This window comes from Bombus fervidus, unplaced genomic scaffold (genome assembly GCF_041682495.2).
Source record: "Bombus fervidus isolate BK054 unplaced genomic scaffold, iyBomFerv1 scaffold0128, whole genome shotgun sequence".
Taxonomy (NCBI): domain Eukaryota; kingdom Metazoa; phylum Arthropoda; class Insecta; order Hymenoptera; family Apidae; genus Bombus; species Bombus fervidus.
In genome coordinates, this window is record NW_027212690.1 from 2,501 (window position 1) to 15,000 (window position 12,500).

At 43.8% G+C, this 12,500-nt stretch overlaps 2 non-coding genes across 2 annotated transcripts; both read right to left on the reverse strand.

Annotated features, from left to right (window-relative positions):
- Positions 1-1,578: 1,578 nt before the first annotated feature.
- On the reverse strand, positions 1,579-1,733 carry LOC139997630 (5.8S ribosomal RNA). The gene has a single exon (XR_011802980.1). It is a non-coding gene; the product is annotated as a 5.8S ribosomal RNA (ribosomal RNA).
- Positions 1,734-4,566: 2,833 nt separating this feature from the next.
- Positions 4,567-6,490, reverse strand: LOC139997632 (small subunit ribosomal RNA). Its single transcript, XR_011802983.1, has one exon. It is a non-coding gene; the product is annotated as a small subunit ribosomal RNA (ribosomal RNA).
- Between the last annotated feature and the right edge of the window lie 6,010 nt (positions 6,491-12,500).

Here is a 12,500-nt window from a genome sequence, read left to right on the forward strand (position 1 = left end):
CGAGACGTACACAACGGGGTGAATTTATTACTCGGGGACTGGACGACCGGCGATACGTTAGGATGCGCGGTCCAGCGATAGACGACGAAGAGACATGGGATGACCAACGATCTCTTTTTCTCTAATACTCGGAGCGCCGAATCGCCTTAAAGCAAAAAAAAATCACACGCGCGTACGTCGTACGTACGGCGCGTGTATACCTCGTCTCTAATCAAGTTTCGTTAGTCTTTCTCGAGCCTCGCCAAAGAGGATCGTTCTCTTCCTCTGCGCGATCTCTCCGTGCCAATGTCAGAGATTATTCTCTTTCGCACGACGACGAAAACGACTATTTTCGACGATCCGAACAACTTTGTAACGGACTCACATGCACATCTTAAAATCGAGTACAGAAACGTTGCGCAACACCGTGAGCTTTTCTCTTCTTCGTCACCCTTAAATATAGCCGATCGTAGACGCACGCTAGATCGTAACACACTTTTCGTTGATTTCCGACGAACGTGGCTTTGGGCCAGGCGCGCGGGCAGAGAGATACGCGACCGACGGGGAAAAATTCGTCCCGATACATGTACGCGTACTCTCCGATCTCCGCGCAACGCTGGGGATCATCTCCCTAAGTCATCAGCGTTCGAAGAAATCTCGTGTGTCCGTTCCCGGATCTACGGCTTTCTCTGGGTTCGCGAAGAACAGAAAAAAGCACAGAGGATGAAAAACGCAACGACGACCCATCGATGCGACGGTCCTCGTTGTCTTCTCGTCAGTCGTCTCGCGCCTGCAGAATACATCTCTGCCGCACGAACAGACGGAGTGGGTATTCGATCCCTGGGGCTGTACGAGTAAAAACATCTTGATGAAAAGACGGTTGTGTTTCTTTAAGGCACACAGTTTTTCGTTACGCCACCAAGTTTAGGTTTAGGTTTTAATATCTTGGTTCTCTTTTCTCTCCTCTCTCGACTGACTTTGTTCAAAAATATTTTTGCTTTCTCTCAGTCTCGCCAAAAATTCATTTAAGACGACGTCGGGGGCGCGGTCATTCGTGCTTATCGAAGACTAACAAAACGTAGCAGAGGCTGATACAAAAAGAAAAAAAAAATCGGCCACGAAGAAAACTCGCTCTGTGTATCTCGATAACCGCGTCGACGACGACGGTTCTCTCCGCGCTCTTTTAATTCGTATCCTTCTTCTTGCGCTTCGTCCGACTCAGAAACGTTCGTAAAACACGAACGACGGCGGGTTGTCAAGCCAAGAAGGGACAGAGAAGAGACGGAGGTAGTTTTGCGAGTCTCCCGTGAACGCGATAGATTTTTCATATATATTTGTATCGAGAGCATGCGTACGCCGGTCTCCACACGATCCAGCGACGAACGCCGACGAACGTCCAACAATCGCTCGTACGTCGCGTACGAGCCCTCGACCGCTCTTTAATTCGTATTCTTTTGCTTGGCGCTCGTCCTCCGACTCAGAAACGTTCGTTTAAAGATAAAACGAACGACGGCGGGCTGTCGACGAGGCAAGAAAGAACAGAGAGATACGGACCGAGAGCAACGATACGCAACGCAAGCAGTCTTAGGTTTACGTGAGCAACCCTCAGCCAGGCGTGGTCCAGGAATTGTATCCGTGGACCGCAATGTGCGTTCGAAATGTCGATGTTCATGTGTCCTGCAGTTCACACGTTGACGCGCAATTAGCTGCGTTCTTCATCGACCCACGAGCCAAGTGATCCACCGTTCAGGGTAATCGTTTATGCATGGATTTTTGTTTGTGTACTCAGGTTTTTGTACTCTTATTCTCGGTTCGAAAGAAGCCGATATCCGACAAACGTCCGACCAACGGGAATCGAACGCGCGGAAGTCGCCATATGATTGACGACACGAAAATACGTTCGAAAACGAAATCGGACGGACTGCGCGACGACACACGCAGCCCGCCGACCGGGCGTAAAGTGCATTATAATATATAACAACCAACGAGATCGAAGCTCCGTTCGTCAGGAAACGACGGGGATATAACACCCGATTCTGAATCCTCTGTACAGCACACGATCTCGCGAAGAAAGCGCACGGTGGCTAGCCCATGATATATATATATGTTCGTTCCTCTCGTCCAGTTATTCGAAGCAAACAGCCGATATGCATCTCCATCGTTCGGGTAAAAAAAAATCGATGGGACGCGCACGGTCGTAGTCTTCCTCGCGCGGTCGTTTCTTCCCGATAGCCAGAAGCAGAGTTTGAAAAACTCTAGCGACGGAACGAGGCATTAGACTCTCGACAACGAGGATACAGACACGGCCGGCGGTCCCCTCTGAATCGACTTCGGTGGTTCAGGTAAAAATAAAAAAAATCGATGGGACGCGCACGGTCGTCCTTCCTCTTCCTCGCGCGCGGTCTATTCTTCCCGATAGCCAGAAGCAGAGTTTGAAAAACTCTAGCGACGGAACGAGGCATTAGACTCGCGACAACGAAGATAGAGAGACGGCCGGCGGTCCCCTCTGAATCCACTTTGGTCGCTCAGGTAAAAATAAAAAAAAATTCGAAAGGGACGCGCACGGTCGTCCTTCCTCTTCCTCGCGCGGTCTTTTCTTCCCGATAGCCAGAAGCAGAGTTTGAAAAACTCTAGCGACGGAACGAGGCATTAGACTCTCGACAACGAGGATAGAGAGACGGCCGGCGGTCCCCTCCGAACGGATGGCGACAACGACGACTAAAGCGCGAAAAATCGCGACGAAAAGGAACGCATCTCCGTTCAGGTGTATGTGTGTGCGTGCGTTTAAAAAAAATTCGATGGGACTCGCAGCCATCGGCCTCGCGCGGTCGTTTCTTCCCGATAGCCAGAAGCAGAGTTTGAAAAACTCTAGCGACGGAACGAGGCATATGACTCACGACAACGAGGATATGGACAGGCGGTCCCCTCTGAACGGGTCGACGAGACGATGGTAAAAGAGACGAACCGGACGAAACTTCCGTCGATCAGGTAAAAATAAAAAAAAATTCGATGGGACGCGCACGGTCGTCGTCGTCGTCTTCCTCGCGCGGTCGTTTCTTCCCGATAGCCAGAAGCAGAGTTTGAAAAACTCTAGCGACGGAACGAGGCATATGACTCACGACAACGAGGATAGAGAGACGGCCGGCGGTCCCCTCTGAATCGACTTCGGTGGTTCAGGTAAAAATAAAAAAAATCGATGGGACGCGCACGGTCGTCGTTCCTCTTCCTCGCGCGCGGTCTATTCTTCCCGATAGCCAGAAGCAGAGTTTGAAAAACTCTAGCGACGGAACGAGGCATTAGACTCGCGAGGATAGAGAGACGGCCGGCGGTCCCCTCCGAACCAACTTCGTCTAGTTAAGAATCGTTATACTCTTTACCATCACTCGCACTGGTATATATCTTTTCGGGCCAACATCCACGCAATGCGTTTTCGTTCTAGGTTACCCGATCCACGAGTACGAACGTACAACGTGGTTTCGTTTTGTCGAACATCGTATATCGTTCGCCGTTGAAACGAACGACAACGAAACGACATAGGAAGAACGAACGCCCTTTGGGTAGGAAGCACGTTTCGAGGAACGACGAGAGTTTGGAGAGACGCGCGAGATAGCTGGAGACGCGCAGATATAGGTATCCATGGATCTTCGAAGAGAACCTTCGAAGATATATAATTCGGTATCCTATTTTTCTGCGGCTCGCTATTCGCGTTCTTTCGCTCTCGTCGACGACTCGTTATAGACGCTTCGTTCGATCCCAAAGAGCAGTCTTCCTTATGTCCCGTTGCTAGGAGGTGAGGCCTACGCAACGCAACTACGAAATATAGAAGAGGTGTGAGCAGTGATCTCTCCGACACGAGGCACTTTAGAGATTTTAGTTTATATATTATATTGTTCGTTCGTTGGATTTCCACGATGCAAATACGAAATACGAGATCGTGACGGCGGGTCTTTCTGTGTACGACCTCACGCAGGCGCCTCGATCGCATTTCTCATTACACGTGGTTTCCACTGTAACTTTTAGTTTTTTCGATATGTGTTCAGCTCAAGTTCCCTCACATATCGTTATTATTATTATTATTATTATTATTAATAGTAGCGGTTTCGTGTTATAGGATTCGGAGACGGCGGGTCTTTCTGTGTACGACCTCACGCAAGCGCCTCGAGAATCTTTTTAAGTTTTCCGTGTGTTATATTATTCGGAGACGGCGGGTCTTTCTGTTTACGACCTCACGCAGGCGCCTCGAGAATATTTTTAAGTTTTTCGTTTGTTATAATATTATTCGGAGACGGCGGGTCTTTCTGTGTACGACCTCACGCAGGCGCCTCGAATTATTCGTGTAAAAGTATATCTCTTCATCCCGATGATCGAGAGAGAGTGCCACACTCTTCGTATAGTTTCGTAACTGGAGCGTCTCCCACCTCCTTATTGTAAAAAATTTGGCTTTTGTCAAAGTATATAGCTTGTTAATACGTCGTATATACTTTGTGTCGATATAGGAGGAGTACGGCTCCTTACCGACGATATTATATATATTTTATTATACAGTGTTCAAGTCAAATATATTCTTTGTGTTTTTGTATTTTTCGTTAATGATCCTTCCGCAGGTTCACCTACGGAAACCTTGTTACGACTTTTACTTCCTCTAAATGATCAAGTTTGGTCATCTTCCCGGTAACATCGGCAATGCTTATCACATTGGCCGCGCACCAGTCCGAAGACCTCACTAAATCATTCAATCGGTAGTAGCGACGGGCGGTGTGTACAAAGGGCAGGGACGTAATCAACGCGAGCTTATGACTCGCGCTTACTGGGAATTCCTCGTTCATGGGGAATAATTGCAAGCCCCAATCCCTAGCACGAAGGAGGTTCAGCGGGTTACCCGGGCCTTTCGGCCAGGGAAAACACGCTGATTCCTTCAGTGTAGCGCGCGTGCGGCCCAGAACATCTAAGGGCATCACAGACCTGTTATTGCTCAATCTCGTGCGGCTAGAAGCCGCCTGTTCCTCTAAGAAGATTTGTTTGTACGTTGGTAGTAAAAACCCGCCGACCGAAGCCGGGGGCCTTCGAGATACCATAATTTACGTCTATTTAGCAGGCTAGAGTCTCGTTCGTTATCGGAATTAACCAGACAAATCGCTCCACCAACTAAGAACGGCCATGCACCACCACCCACCGAATCAAGAAAGAGCTATCAATCTGTCAATCCTTCCGGTGTCCGGGCCTGGTGAGGTTTCCCGTGTTGAGTCAAATTAAGCCGCAGGCTCCACTCCTGGTGGTGCCCTTCCGTCAATTCCTTTAAGTTTCAGCTTTGCAACCATACTTCCCCCGGAACCCAAAAGCTTTGGTTTCCCGGAAGCTGCCCGCCGAGTCATCGGAGGAACTTCGGCGGATCGCTGGCTGGCATCGTTTATGGTTAGAACTAGGGCGGTATCTGATCGCCTTCGAACCTCTAACTTTCGTTCTTGATTAATGAAAACATTTTTGGCAAATGCTTTCGCTTCTGTCCGTCTTGCGACGATCCAAGAATTTCACCTCTAACGTCGCAATACGAATGCCCCCATCTGTCCCTATTAATCATTACCTCGGGGCTCCGAAAACCAACAAAATAGAACCGAGGTCCTATTCCATTATTCCATGCACACAGTATTCAGGCGAAGGTAGCCTGCTTTAAGCACTCTAATTTGTTCAAAGTAAACGTATCGGCCCACCTCGACACTCAGTGAAGAGCACCGCGATGGGATATTAGTTGGACCGCCCCGCGAGGAGCTAAGCCCACCGATAGGACGTACCACATAATGCCAGTTAAACACCGCGAGCGGTGAACCGACACTGTGACACACAGATTCAACTACGAGCTTTTTAACCGCAACAACTTTAATATACGCTATTGGAGCTGGAATTACCGCGGCTGCTGGCACCAGACTTGCCCTCCAATTGGTCCTCGTTAAAGGATTTAAAGTGTACTCATTCCGATTACGGGGCCTCGGATGAGTCCCGTATCGTTATTTTTCGTCACTACCTCCCCGTGCCGGGAGTGGGTAATTTGCGCGCCTGCTGCCTTCCTTGGATGTGGTAGCTGTTTCTCAGGCTCCCTCTCCGGAATCGAACCCTGATTCCCCGTTACCCGTTACAACCATGGTAGGCGCAGAACCTACCATCGACAGTTGATAAGGCAGACATTTGAAAGATGCGTCGCCGGTGCTAGATGACCATGCGATCAGCACAAAGTTATTCAGAGTCACCAAAACAAACGATGGACGAACGGACGAGCCATCCGCCACCGATTGGTTTTGATCTAATAAAAGCATTCGTACCATCTCTGGTACGAATCTGTTTGCATGTATTAGCTCTAGAATTACCACAGTTATCCAAGTAAGTTTAAGTATGATCTAAGAAACCATAACTGATTTAATGAGCCATTCGCGGTTTCACCTTAATGCGGCATGTACTGAGACATGCATGGCTTAATCTTTGAGACAAGCATATGACTACTGGCAGGATCAACCAGGGAACTTTGTATTTTATATATATATTATATATTAGAGTCAAAAGACTCTCTTTTTAAAATAGCCTCAGAGTGTCGTAGGTGGGTCCGTAACACCGTACGACGAGACTTTTCGTTCTTAGTGAACGTTCGACGACACCCTTTTAATTCCCGTTGTAACGTCGAACGCCACTACTCTCTCTCATTTCGCCACTCTCTCTTTACTTTCTTTCGTTCGTTTGATTGTTTGTGTGGAATATTTTAAGATCATTCTGTTCATAGGATCATTCTGTAAGAATGGTTTGTTGGTTGAACGAATATGCCTTAGCGGTAAAAAGCACGTAAACTGCATGCTGAACGTACCGTCCTCGTAAGAAACATATTCGTTCGTTCTTTTGATATTCTCCAATCAGAAAGAACGCACTTCCTAAAAGGTAGTACGCTCCCCATTAGCCTTTCGTATGTTTAAAACGTACTGCGTACGCTATAACATAAGTTTTGGAACGGTCTCTGCCGAACCAGCATGAATTGATACTCAGTTAGTAACAAGCACACTGCCCTAACTTTTTTTAAAGTTAGTGCGAGCATACAGGATCCAGCTTCCCGACTAAGGGGAACCTTGCCACGTTATTTGGTCATTACGTCCAGGACAGCGACCCGCGGCGCAGCAGTGTAGAGAAAGAGTCGATACGAGAACGAAGGAACAGTCGAGAAATAGTAAAAAAGTTCACTAAGACTCGAGGAGCGGTGACTGAATTCTCAACCGAGGCCGTAGAATAGCCACGCGCTCGACGCTGTTCCGTCCGGACCGTCCGACTCGACGTGTCTCTTATAGATACCAAAGCGCCGGCCGGACGGTCGGCGCCGGCCGGGCCAGCGGCCGGGCGCTTACCATGTAAAACCTCCGTTAGAGCGTACCGTCGGACTTAGTCTCTGAAACGCTCGACCACTTTTTTCGAATAAACTACCCTTAGAAAACATCCTATCGTCGAGATATTTTAACGCACCGCTTATTTTAATATTTCAAACGAGTTTTTATCGAAAAATTTAATTTTTTTTTTTTTTTCAAAATCGCATCAGTAAACCACCTCTTTTAACGAATACGGACAAAAACCACGTTCTTAATCGATTAGAACACGTTAAAACAACGAGAAATATGCAAAAAAATATATACCTTGCAACGTTAATTAACGAAAAAATTAAACAAATATCGCAGTCGTGTCAGTTCGACGGACACTAATTTTTTAAAAAATTCGAAAAAAACGTTTAATCCAGTTGTATTTAATAGAGATATAACCGTTTCTGCAAAAATATTTATACCTTATAACGCTTTTTAACGAAATAACTCGAAATAAGCTTTTCGGACTTTTCCGCCGGCCGAAATTTTTCTAAGTCCCAACGTACCGTCGGACTTAGTCTCTGAAACGCTCGACCACTTTGTTCCAATAAAGTACCCTTATAAAACGTCCTATCGTCGAGATATTTTAACGCACCGCTTATTTTAATATTTTAAACGAGTTTTTATCGAAAAATTTAATTTTTTTTTTTTTTTTCAAAATCGCATCAGTAAACCACCTCTTTTAACGAATACGGACAAAAACCACGTTCTTAATCGATTAGAACACGTTGAAACAACGAGAAATATGCAAAAAAATATATACCTTGCAACGTTAATTAACGAAATAATTAAACAAATATCGCAGTCGTGTCAGTTCGTCGAACACAAATTTTTTAAAAAATTCGAAAAAACGTTTAATCCAGTTGTATTTAATAGAGATATAACCGTTTCCGCAAAAATATTTATACCTTATAACGCTTTTTAACGAAATAACTCGAAATAAGTATTTCGGACTTTTCCGCCGGCCGAAATTTTTCTAAGTCCCAACGTACCGGTCCAGAATGAGACAAAGTTCCAAAGGCCCGGTCGTATCCGTCCGTTTTTTTTTAACCTTCCACGGACGAAATAAACGTTTAATCCCGACGTAAAATACAATAATATAGCGATTTATATAAAAATATTCATACCTCATAACGCTTTTTAACGAAATAACTCGAAAAAACTTTTCGGTCCGAAATTTTTCTAAGTCCCTACGTACCGCTCGAGAATGCGACTAAGTTCCAACGTCCCGGGCGCGATCATACTTTTTTTATATAACTTTTCAGCGACGAAATAAATGCTTAATCCCGATGTAAAACGTCATTTTAAAGCGATTTATGCAAGAATATTCGCACCTTATAACGCTTTTAAGCGAAATAATTCAAAAAAACCTTTCGAATAAAAAATTTTTTTTTAACGTTTTCGGGACCAAATAAACGTTTAATCCCGACGTAAAATATAATAATACAACGATTTATATAAAAATATTAATACCTCATAACGCTTTTTAACGAAATAACTCGAAAAAACTTTTCGGTCGAAAATTTTTCTAAGTCCCTACGTACCGGTGGAGAGTATGACCAAGTCCGACGGGCCGAGTCGCGTCGGTCCACTATTTTTTTTTAACGTTTTCGGGACCAAATAAACGTTTAATCCCGACGTAAAATATAATAATATAGCGATTTATATAAAAATATTCGTACCTTATAACGCTTTTTAACGAAATAACTCGAAAAAACTTTTCGGTCGAAAATTTTTCTAAGTCCCTACGTACCGGTGGAGAGTATGACCAAGTCCGACGGGCCGAGTCGCGTCGGTCCACTATTTTTCTTTAACGTTTTCGGGACCAAATAAACGTTTAATCCCGACGTAAAATATAATAATATAGCGATTTATATAAAAATATTCGTACCTTATAACGCTTTTTAACGAAATAACTCGAAAAAACTTTTCGGTCGAAAATTTTTCTAAGTCCCTACGTACCGGTGGAGAGTATGACCAAGTCCGACGGGCCGAGTCGCGTCGGTCCACTATTTTTTTTTAACGTTTTCGGGACCAAATAAACGTTTAATCCCGACGTAAAATATAATAATATAGCGATTTATATAAAAATATTCATACCTTATAACACTTTTAAGCGAAATAACTCGAAAAAACTTTTCGGTCGAAAATTTTTCTAAGTCCCTACGTACCGGTGGAGAGTATGACCAAGTCCGACGGGCCGAGTCGCGTCGGTCCACTATTTTTTTTTAACGTTTTCGGGACCAAATAAACGTTTAATCCCGACGTAAAATATAATAATATAGCGATTTATATAAAAATATTCATACCTTATAACACTTTTAAGCGAAATAACTCGAAAAAACTTTTCGGTCGAAAATTTTTCTAAGTCCCTACGTACCGGTGGAGAGTATGACCAAGTCCGACGGGCCGAGTCGCGTCGGTCCACTATTTTTCTTTAACGTTTTCGGGACCAAATAAACGTTTAATCCCGACGTAAAATATAATAATATAGCGATTTATATAAAAATATTCATACCTTATAACACTTTTAAGCGAAATAACTCGAAAAAACTTTTCGGTCGAAAATTTTTCTAAGTCCCTACGTACCGGTGGAGAGTATGACAAAGTCCGACGGGCCGAGTCGCGTCGGTCCACTATTTTTTTTTAACGTTTTCGGGACCAAATAAACGTTTAATCCCGACGTAAAACTTAATAACATTCCCATTTATATAAAAATATTCGTACCTCATAACGCTTTTTAACGAAATAACTCGAAAAAACTTTTCGGTCCGAAATTTTTCTAAGTCCCTACGTACCGCTCGAGAATGCGACTAAGTTCCAACGTCCCGGGCGCGATCGTACTTTTTTTATATAACTTTCCAGCGACGAAATAAACGCTTAATCCCGATGTAAAACGTCATTTTAAAGCGATTTATGCACAAATATTAGCACCTTGTAACGCTTTTAAGCGAAAAAATTCGAAAAAACGGTTCGATTAAAAAATTTTTTTTAAAGTTCTCGGGACGAAATAAACGCTTAATCCCGACGTAGAAATACATAATATTCCCATTTATATAAAAATATTCATACCTCGTAACGCTTTTAAGCGAGATAACTCGAAATAACTTTTCGGTCCGAAATTTTTCTAAGTCCCTACGTACCGGCCGGGGGATCGACGAAGTGCCAACCTCCCGGTCATGTCGGTCCGGAGGGGGCAATTTTTTAAAAAAATAAAACGAAATCGTTACGTTCGACTAGAATTCGTCGAACCATAACGATTTCTATAAAAATATTCATACCTCGTAACGCTTTTAAGCGAAATAACTCGAAATAACGTTTCGGTCCGAAATTTTTCTAAGTCCCAACGTACCGCTCGAGAATGCGACTAAGTTCCAACGTCTCGGGCGCGATCGTAAATTTTTTACGGCACCTTTCGGGGACGAAATAAACGCTTAATCCCGATGTAAAACGTCATTTTAAAGCGATTTATGCAAGAATATTCGCACCTTATAACGCTTTTAAGCGAAAAAATTCGAAAAAACGGTTCGATTAAAAATTTTTTTTTAACGTTGTCGGGACGAAATAAACGCTTAATCCCGACGTAGAAATACGTAATATTGCTATTTATGTAAAAATATATACGCATCATAACGCTTTTAAGCGAGATAACTCGAAATAACTTTTCGGTCCGGAATTTTTCTAAGTCCCTACGTCCCGGCCGGGGGATCGACGAAGTGCCAACCGCCCGGTCATGTCGGTCCGGAGGGGGCAATTTTTTAAAAAAATAAAACGAAATCGTTACGTTCGACTAGAATTCGTCGAACCATAACGATTTCTATAAAAATATTCATACCTCGTAACGCTTTTTAACGAAATAACTCGAAAAAACTTTTCGGTCCGAAATTTTTCTAAGTCCCAACGTACCGGTCGAGAATGCGACTAAGTTCCAACGTCCCGGGCGCGATCATACTTTTTTTATATAACTTTCCAGCGACGAAATAAACGCTTAATCCCGACGTAAAACGTCATTCTAAAGCGATTTATGCAAGAATATTCGTACCTTGTAACGCTTTTAAGCGAAAAAATTCGAAAAAACGGTTCGATTAAAAAATTTTTTTTAAAGTTCTCGGGACGAAATAAACGCTTAATCCCGACGTAGAAATACATAATATTGCCATTTATATAAAAATATTCATACCTCGTAACGCTTTTTAGCGAGATAACTCGAAATAACTTTTTGGACCGGAATTTTTCTAAGTCCCTACGTACCGGCCGGGGGATCGACGAAGTGCCAACCGCCCGGTCATGTCGGTCCGGAGGGGGCAATTTTTTAAAAAAATAAAACGAAATCGTTACAGTCGACTAGAATTCGTCGAACCATAACGATTTCTATAAAAATATTCATACCTTATAACGCTTTTAAGCGAAATAACTCGAAATAACTTTTCGGTCGAAAATTTTTCTAAGTCCCTACGTACCGGTCGAGAATGCGACTAAGTTCCAACGTCCCGGGCGCGATCATACTTTTTTTATATAACTTTCCAGCGACGAAATAAACGCTTAATCCCGATGTAAAACGTCATTCTAAAGCGATTTATGCACAAATATTAGCACCTTGTAACGCTTTTAAGCGAAAAAATTCGAAAAAACGGTTCGATTAAAAATTTTTTTTTAACGTTCTCGGGACGAAATAAACGCTTAATCCCGACGTAGGAATACATGATATTCCCATTTATGTAAAAATATATACGCATCACAACGCTTTTAAGCGAAATAACTGGAAATAACCGTTCGGTACGAAAATTTTTCAAAGTCAGACGGGCTCTCGAGCGTTGCTCGCTCGCTGCGCTCGCTCGAAAAAAAAACTAGCCCAACCCAAAACCAATCCCTTTTTCGCGTTCGTTCCTCGATTTCTCTTGAAATCGGAGAAACTCGCGGGATCGGTTTTGGGTTGGGCTAGTATAAGTTCGAGCGAGCGCAGCGAGCGAGCAACGATCGCGACCGTTACTTCGTACGTCCACGGTATATTTTCGTTACGTTAATTTTTCGTTACTTTCGTCTCGTTTCTTGGATCGATCGAGAGCGGTTTGGTCGATGGTGAAAGAAGGAAAAAACGAGAGAACGAAAAGTAAAAGAGGAGCGAGCGCGCGTCTCGCC